General features: G+C 38.2%; 1 long non-coding RNA gene across 1 annotated transcript; it reads right to left on the minus strand.

Moving 5' to 3' along the window:
- Positions 1–580: 580 nt before the first annotated feature.
- LOC145657367 (uncharacterized) lies at positions 581–1996 on the minus strand. Its single transcript, XR_014122989.1, has 3 exons — positions 1934–1996; positions 1546–1654; positions 581–937 (listed from the first exon to the last, which is right to left on the minus strand). It is a non-coding gene; the product is annotated as an uncharacterized LOC145657367 (long non-coding RNA).
- Between the last annotated feature and the right edge of the window lie 7734 nt (positions 1997–9730).

Genomic DNA, 9730 nt, shown 5'->3' on the forward strand with positions numbered 1-9730 from the left:
CAGTATTAACATGTTTACAAGACATGGTATACTGAAGGAGAGGGTGCACATTAGAGAGAACAGAACAGAAGATTTGTGAGTAAGCAGAACTGTGGGGCTGCCTGGCAGTCTCCTAGTTGAGGGTGTGGGTACCAGCGTGCAGGTGATAAATGCTGCCAGGAGCAAAACTCATTTGGTTGGAACAACAGCACTGATAAAATGAAATGCACAAATGCAGGATTTCACGATTATATCGCTTATGTGATTCACCCATGAATTTATTGGTTGAAGCATATTCTTTAAATGTTTAGATCTCAGTTTTCATTTCTACATCACTAAAGCCTAAAGATTTAAGAGACTACCTTGATGTAATTCATGTTTCTAGAGCAGAATAATTTCCACCTGAATAGTGGAAAGACAACATTCGACTGCTCTGGGAATGAACCAGTTGTGTAATGCATGGTAACATCAAAAGAGGCTTACACTCACTGAACTGCTTTACCAATTTTTTGGGTATATTTTTTGGGTATAGTCAATAAACCAGAACATCCTTTCATTTTACAACTGTAATGAACTCCTCAGAGGAGTTCTGCAATAGTGTTTTCCCCTGATTGCATATCTTTCCTTTCAGAACTCTTCATTCACCTGCATCCAGATATGGTTGGACTTCAATCTCTGCCTATTTTTTCTCTTAATATCTATTTCTGGGAAGAAACTGGCACTTTAATTTTTAACATTCGTGGTTACATGGAAGAGTCTTATAACTGATGCATCACAAAAAATATAAAAAGTCACAAATAGTCCATTCTCAACCCCAGGGGCTTTAGGCCTACTCCAAAAATTGCTTGAGACACAGGGTCCGCTTGAAAGTTGTTGGGGTTTTTTTTCATTTTGGCTGACAAATTTGGTCTGGGAGGACTTATTGTTCTCCTCTTCTGTGCACCATGCTTTGTCACTTCTGTGAGAGGGCAAGAACAGTTAGATAAGCCTTTAAATTGAAATAAAAAATTACAGAAGATAACATGCAGAGCACCTCCATCCTTCTGTAAATTAATAGTACTTAAGGAGGAACTGCATGGAACTCTCATCTCTGCGTTCCCCTTCTCAACTACCACTGTGGCAGACCAAGATGTCCTTAGCTCACATAAACACCGTGGATATGAACACGTTGGCCCTGAAAATCGCCTGAGTGATGGATACCAAAAACAGCCCATGACAAGAGCAGCAGGCAGAGGTGAGAGAATTTAGGCCCATGTTTGGTTCTTATCTCTGGGATTGTATATAAACAGCAGAGAACAGCACATCCTACCCATATCTGTTTAGCACCATAACTAAAACAAACCTGGTAACAGCCGGGTGCTATGAGGTGAATTTAGCATTTCACAACCTGCTGGGTTCTGTTTCTGTCAGTCCACTTTTAATGCCTATAGTCAGCTGCATTTTGAAGGAATTTAAACGATCACTTTGATATCATGAATACAGACATTATGAGGTTACGAGAGATTGCGCTGTCAGAAATTCCCGACATTGGTTCTCATATTAATACGTGGTTTGGAATTTACATACTTCGCAATTTGTCAATGAAATAAGGGATGTGAAAGATTCCGTCAGCCTGGGTGCGCGCGTGTGCTCGCCAGCCTTCTTCGGAGGTCTGCATTCTGTTTCCTCACACCATCTGGTGAAAGAACATCCGCTCTCCATTCCAATCTATTTATCTTCTGCTCTTTCCTGACTTTGACTTTGCAAAGGCAAAGTGAGAATAAGCAACTCTACTCAGCCCGCCAGGCAGAGCAGCGGCTCCGTTCTCTGTTGGGAATAGGCTGTTCTAGCTTCAAACTAAAGAACAGTGATGTCGTGTTTTTGGTCATCTATCGCCTTGTAAGCGCGATTCCCCTTTAACATAGTAAATGTTGAATTTTCCTCTGCACAGTATATCATGAATTTTCTTCATTACCTTCTCTGTCCAGCTGGTGGAAAAGACAGCTCTAGCTCTCCTTCCTTCAACAAGTTATTGGGCTGAATCAGGCTAGGGTGTTCAAAATCGTGTCACCATGATTCTCTTCTCATGTATAAATAATAAAACGACCAATCCAATCCATGTTCGGTCACTATTTGTACCGCATGCCCTCACCCTTAACTGCTGAATTAATCATTTCTGATATTTGAAGGGATTCAAAGACTGCTCATTGAAACTGAATGTTTAATAATTAATCATCCCATACTGTGCCGCAAAACAGTTTAGAAAAAAGTTTAGAAAAACCTTTTTTAGAAGCTCGATTTCCTTAAAGGTGCATTAGTCAATTATTCACCTTTTCATACAAATTCAAATAAACTGAAATATGCAGAGTATAATAAAAATATTTTAGCTTTGGCATGAGCACATTTGTATTTTGTATCTTAGAAAAACTGCGTTCTGTTTGACTAAGAAAGCATGGTGGAATCTGGTAAGCGTCCTGCGCCCAAATGTTTGGATGTAAAAAACAACAACAAAATAACAAAAACAAACAAAAAAACACAAACACACATGCAGTGCAGCCAAAACATTCATGGCGAAAATGTAAATGAGTTAACACTGGAAGTGCTTTTTCAAAATTAAAATAATTATTAGCTACATGTGAAGGGAATTAACCTAGACGCAGAATTAGTGAAATTCCTCCCGGACAGGTACGTAAACATGATCTGTACAATGGACTGAACAGTTTGAGTGACAGACATTACATAACAAATTGAGAGGATCAAGCTTTATCACTTAGAGAGCCAAGTAAAATAATGCTTTGGGTAAACTACCTTTAGAGAAATATATGTAATGTTGGTGTACTACATCAAACTCCCTTGTAGCTAATGATGGTAGCTAACTAAATAGATAACACACGTGGTAAACTCATGTGATCTCAGTACAAAAAAAATATTGGACAGTGAAAACATGTGACTATTTTCAGAGCAACAAAGTGTTTATAGGTTTGTAACTTCACTATCAAGACGCTAAATTTCAAAGAGTGGCAACATCACATATCAAGGTAAAAATGCTAACACCATCTCACACACACACACACACACACACACACACACACACACACACACACACACCAGACATAGGAGTAAGATGCCGTTCTGGCCAAATACCAGTGAAGAATTTTGAAGGAGAATTTGTAGAGTACTTGGGTAATGTGATTAGACAAAGCGTTGTAGCCCTCTCTTGCTGCTTATCATTTATCTGCGAACAACATAACATAATAGCTACCATGAGGTTCACCTTTGCTAACAATTTGTTAAATATAAGTGTTATTAATAAACAGCATACATCATCATTTGAAAGTGAAATCATGACAGCTTAGGTAATACTAGACTGTAATTGATCTCTGCTGGACACCATAGAACTTTGAGGAATGTTTTGTGTTCACAGGCTGGAATGGAAAGCAGATCTTAAAAATGTTCCAGTGTGGTTGTGTTAACCAATTTAGCTGCTGGAGATAGTGTTTTTTAAAATATTGACTAATGCACCTTTAAGTAATTATAATAACTGCCTTCACAAGGAAGGTCAAACATGCTTCATTACCTCATTTGACAGATTTGAATGCTTTTCAAGTGTCCTGACAGGCTGGTGTGCCATGTTTCATCCCAAAAGTGTCTATTCCTGATACCTTGAAGAAGACTACCTATTGCCCATATAAATAAGGCAACCATTACTGCAGCATTCATATTTTGCTTCTCCCTCTTTGTTTTTTATTTGTTTTGTTCAGTGAATTTTTTAACTATCATTCACTTAGCTTGTTTTCTTACTGTACGGGTCTGCTAAGAATAATACATGCATCATATCAAAAAATACTTTGCTAATTATTCCCTAAGATCATTCTTGGATTCAAATGTTTGTTTTAGAAAGAGCTAAACAAGAAACAAGTGTTACACTCAATCTGTGGAATTTAATATATGTAACTGGGGAAAAAGGATCCGAATAAAGTGTGAGGATAGCCTACTTGAAGCCCTAAAGCAGTATTGCAGTTGGGCAGTGACATTCAGGTTAAAGTGTGGACACAACAGAACTATGGGTATGTACAACAATACTCCCTTAGGTGGGCAGTAGTTTTGAAAGGAACAATCGAAGCTGTTGACTCATTAATCTTTCATATTTTTACAGATATACAGTACTTTTAGGGACAAAGGGTTTGAGCTATTAGTCAAGGCAGAATGTGATGATTTGCTTTAAAACAAAAAAGTTTATTTTTTGACTAATTTTTTTTTCCTTTTCCCTACCCATGAGATCCCACACAGCCTCGTCTGTATTGAGGATTGGGCTCTGGTGCTCAATCTGTAGACTGTAATTTTGTTTTAGTCATTCTGTAACACACTCTATGAGAGTAAAATTGGAGAGGAGGTTTGTAGTTTAGGATAAAAAAGTTTAAAATATCTATGGTAATGCTTAATTTCTAAACTGAAGCCATTCATTTCTTTCCACAGACTGTTCCTACATGGTTGTGAATACCAGCTTTTTCGTCATGATCTAAATCTTAAATTGAATTATTAATGGTAGAATAAAACGAATAGATTAATTTCTTATGAGGTTTAACCTGAAAGTTCACTAAACTATCCTGAGCTTCTAATTAGTTCCTTAAGCACCTTCATTAGTTACAGGGGAAAACAGTGAAATTTAAATGACTTTAGCGCAGATATATATATGTGTGTGTCAGGTACAGAATGGACATTCTTCTTTCATCAAGGTGTTAAGTGAAGAAAATGTACAAAGCTAGTTGTTTTAAGATTAGGTTTAAGTGCATGGCCTTTGGTAATGGTATGAGTGCAAGTCATGCTCTCCCATCCCAGAGTTAACGTGCTCTTCAGCTGTGTGTGTCTGAGTGCCTGCATGTATGTGTCTTTATGTGTGGCCTGGCCTTTCTCTCTCTGGAAATTATTTACAGAGCGTTGAAACTACATTGCCTCTTCCAGCTCTTAATAATTGATTCATGATGTAAATATCCAGGGTAGTCTCATAGTCACAGCAGCTATAAATTTAATTGACAGCCTCACAAAACACCCAATAATAAAGACAATCCTGTAACATGATAGAAAACACCTTGCATGCATCCAAGAAGGCCTAATTACATTGTAGCAAAAACAGTGTGTGTGTGTTTGTGATGAATGCATGTTTTTATATGTCTATTTGCTCTTTTCTTTTGTTATTTTACTACATCTTTAAGACTTAGCTTTGGATTTTTTGTTTTTCCAGGGGAAAAACTATTATAGTTAACCTATTAACCCTTTAATCACTTTAGTTAATAGAACATGCCATGCCATGAAGCTGTCTCAGGTTGATGGTAGAGTAAAATTATAAGTCTTGCACATGTGATCTCAATCAACAATCAAACTAGTGATGCATGCTGCACATGTTTCTGTGTGGATAAATACAGCTGGGCACAGTCGAGCTGCTGGCAAGAGAGAAGGCTGCCCAATGGCACATCATAGTAAAAATAGCGGACTCCCACAACATGCAAGGCGAATTACAAAATAATTTGTATATGCATCTATATTCAGCAGTAAGAAGTAATGAACACAGTCACTGTGCCTTTCCTTCCCTTACATATGGCTGTCCTGATATAGGTAAGATTGTATTCTTAATGAATCCATGCATCAACACTTGTAGAGCAAATGTTTAAACTGCTATCAGCTTAAAACAGATTTTTCTATTCATGCACCAACATTCAGAATCTCTCTGTGAAAGGAATCTTAATATGTGAGCAAGTCTCAGTGGTATGGTTATAATTTGTGCCTGAAAGCAGGATTGTGGATTGAAAAGGCGTAGCTTAAGATGGTAAAGCTTCTAAACCTTGATAAGATTTCAACAAGATATTTAATCATTTGAGGATGTTCTCTCGCAGGGGATATATGAACATTCAGTTCAGTACCAGAGACCCAAAAAATGCAGGGGTTGAAAATGAGCACATTTATCTTAATTAACCAAACCTCAAACACAATGACACAGCAGTGGTCAACACAGCCTAGAAGAGGAGGTGTTTTGGTGTCTTGCATGTTTGTTTGTTTTACTTGTTAATCTTGCACATGGACCTAATATCCTACTATACTGTATCCTATTGTACTTAATGCTATGTTGACACCTACACCAACAGAAATTCCTTGTACATTTCGTACTTGGCAAATAAAAGATTCTGATTCTGATTCTGAAATGACCTAGCAGACTTGAGAGCATGTCTGTTCCAAGAGTCTTCCTAAAGTGGGAGGGGAACCCTTTTATTTATTCAACATCTAGTTACTAGAGACACCTGGGCACCCTGATCTGCCCAGCACCCAGATCTTACCCAGCAGATCAGTTTCTTGTATGTACAATACAGCTGGCAAAATGATGAAAATATTTACCGATATATTGATATCAAGTACTTGAATGTTACTGAGTGAAGGAAGCTACTAATGATTAAAAAAATGCTTACATTACTATGTTCCCTGAATCCTGTGTAAAAGAAAAATCCATATATGTAACAAACTGGGGGAAGCACACGAGCCAAGAATTTATTAGGGCAAAGCCAAGTTGTATAGTTGTTAGACACAGTACAAGTCAGTGTACAGGCAGGCAGGCGTAACACAGGCATATCCATAAATAGAAACCAAAGGAGTCAAAAGTCAGATAGAACCACGGAACTAGGAAATACAAGGTCAAGGACTTCACAATGAGGGCGTGGAGGGAATGGTGTATGTTTACTGGAATGAAGCAGGAATTGGGCATGGCTGTGAGTGATAGCAGGTGTAAGGTTCTCTAAAGCAGAAACCTCTATGTCTCTCACTTAAATGCCAGTGTATGAGGTGCAATACCAGGGAAGCTGCTAGGCAGAAACGGCCTTGGCAACATTTTGAAGTTTTTTACTGCTTAGAGATTATATCATTAATAGGCTTAGTCAAGTAATGAGAACAAGTGAAAGCTAAAGACGTTTATTATCACAGAGCAGAGCAATGCTCTATGCATGTGAAGGTTAAGTCATTTATATAAAAGACCGGAACAGGATATTCTATTAGCATTGCCTATTCAGCATCCACAAAAGTGTACATTTCTTCCAGGTTAGGGGTCAAAACCTGATTAAAGAGGAATGGGCCTCAGAATGGCATTCTTTGGAAACGATGAAGCAGGGATTATGCTTCAGTTAGATTTCAATTTCCTGAGACATTGGCTCATTGGAGTCTGTCTAGAAATCAATAGAGAACTCTTACAAGGACAGGTTACTGCCAGTGCCAGTGCAGTCCCAGAGGCTACATTTAGTCATCTAAGAAAAAAACAACTTCTGAGTCACTCAGTTCATAGGGGGGGGGGGGATTCATTTATTGCTTGCTTTGAGATTGCCTTGTAATGCAAATTTATTTGTTATTTTAGTGTTTTAGTGTAGAACTGAGTAGAACAAAACTATTATGGCATCTGTCACCAGCCAGAGAAGAGGGAGAGGTGAATAGAGCACAGTTGGGACTCCGATGATGCTGTGTGAATTTTGTCTGAATGTTGTGACGTGTTGATTTGACCTAGTTGTGTCTTGTAGTAGTTTAATTAACAGGCCAGAGTGTCTCCAGCCTCATGCTGTGTCTAGATTCGAGTTAACCCTCCCCCATGTGTTCCTTATAGGAGTCCTGTTCTGCCTGCATGTTTGCTGTATATGCACCTTTTTAAAGGTGGCACTTTTGCAAATAAAAAACTGTGGGTGGAGCAGAAAATGTAAAGACATCATACAAGGTTCTCAAACAAAACTGATTTTAATAGAATGATTAGATGTCTTGTCAAAGGACAAACAATTTTGACATCACCCATGCCCACTGAGAGTTTCGATTCTTGGGAAGGGTATGAAAACTCCAGCATCCCTTTCACCGCCTGGAATGGTATATTTCTGTACATAGTCTACCATTTTTGTTGTTGATGCTCTATTGTTACTGTTTTGTTCTTCACAGCACCTTCAGAACTGTTGAAGTTTCAGCTGTACACATTCATGCTAATTTTGCCTGGGCTAGGATGTGGGCATGTAAATTTTGGGTGCGTAAATATTAATGGGTTAAGGCTGTTAAGAAACAGTTTAGGATTTTGGCTTTGTCCTGTTTTACAACTTTCTTTTGCTTATGTTTGTATCCAAATGGGAGACAACAATGTTTGAGGTTTACAGTATGTCAGATCCATGTACTGAACTCTCCTTATTCAACTGTGCCAAGGTAAACACGATTTCCCATCCCTGTTCATGATAAAAGTTCCCAATAGCAAAGATAATCAACAGAAACATTAAACTAGCACTGGAAACCAGCACTAGATCCAGAAACTGACAGCAGTCAAACTTTTCATATCTAAATGCATCTCTAGGTGTGATAAACCAGATTGCACAAATAGCACACCTCTAATTACAATAATCTCTTTGCTATGGCACACAGAAAAGGGGCACATTGTAATTCAGGATTCCTTTTTATGCAGGTATGGTTGCCGATGGCTACTGAATCTGTAGCAACGACTTGCCCACTGACAGTTTCCACAGCATTATCTCTGCATGCAGAGCCTTCTGTGACATGTTTATTTCCTGAACCAGATGGTCTCTGCTTTCAGCCAGAGTGACAGCAGGTATTATGTGCAGATGAATGAAGGTGACAGGTGCATTAATGGCCGTCTGAATCACACTGGCCAGAAGGGTTATGACTATTATTACTGCCAATATCAATAGACACCCATAACAAAGGAGGATGACTTTGTGGCATCCACTGTTCTTCTCAAAATGGACTTCAGCATGGCATCCTCTACTGTCTGAACCAAAGCAGTCCTGACCCAAAAGCTTGCTGTCCAGTCTCTACCATCACCTACACTGATGAATTGAATCTTTACCTTCTGAATCAAATTTTGAGCTAATGGAGACTTACCACATAGGGAATTCAAGCTGTCTTTATATTTTACTCTTAAATATAATTTCTCTCTATATATATTTGTGGCATTAACAATGATTTCAGACAGTGTGACAGTTTATTATTCTACAAGAAACTTGTTCACAACCATTTTCAGTAATACTCGTTTCTTTTCTTCTATGAAAATAACAGAGGAATAAAAGGACTGTAATGTAAGTGCTATACTTAATTATACTGCAATACTATACAAATAGCTTTGCATGTGATGATAGCATATCTCCTCTACTCCACTTCCTTTCATTCCTGTTTCTCCTTGCCCAGGGACAAACAGCCTTTTAAGGTTCCCATTATCTCTGTCTAGAGCCATGCATCAAATCCACACTTAAGGACTAGTCAGCACAATGTCAGCTCGATATAAACAGTGGTGGCTATGTTTGAAAGTGACAAGCCAATACGCAAACTCCCCAGCACACAATGAATAATTCATTTCTGTTGGCTGATGGACTGTATGAAAATGTGACTGAGATTGTTGGAACACCCGCTGTAGAGCCCAATGTACGCTGTCTTGCAAAAGTATTCTACCAATCAGAAGTGTGTGTGTGTGTGTGTGTGTGTTTGTTTGTGTATTTGTCTGTGGTGGAGTGTTGCTGTATTACAAATAAAAGGCACATTTATTAATCATATTATTTTAAAACAGATTTTAATGGACAACAACAGTCAAACTGAGTTAAAATAATAATCAAGTTAGTTTCCAGTCCATAAACTTTATATATGTATATTTATATGTATTTACATTTCTCACAAATAAATAAATGCATATGCCTTTTGATGCAGGAGGACTAACTGCACTATATAAATGTGATCTAGACCAGAACTGAAGAGATCGCAAAGC

Source organism: Electrophorus electricus, chromosome 4 (assembly GCF_041902795.1).
Source record: "Electrophorus electricus isolate QZ-2024a chromosome 4, ASM4190279v1, whole genome shotgun sequence".
Taxonomy (NCBI): domain Eukaryota; kingdom Metazoa; phylum Chordata; class Actinopteri; order Gymnotiformes; family Gymnotidae; genus Electrophorus; species Electrophorus electricus.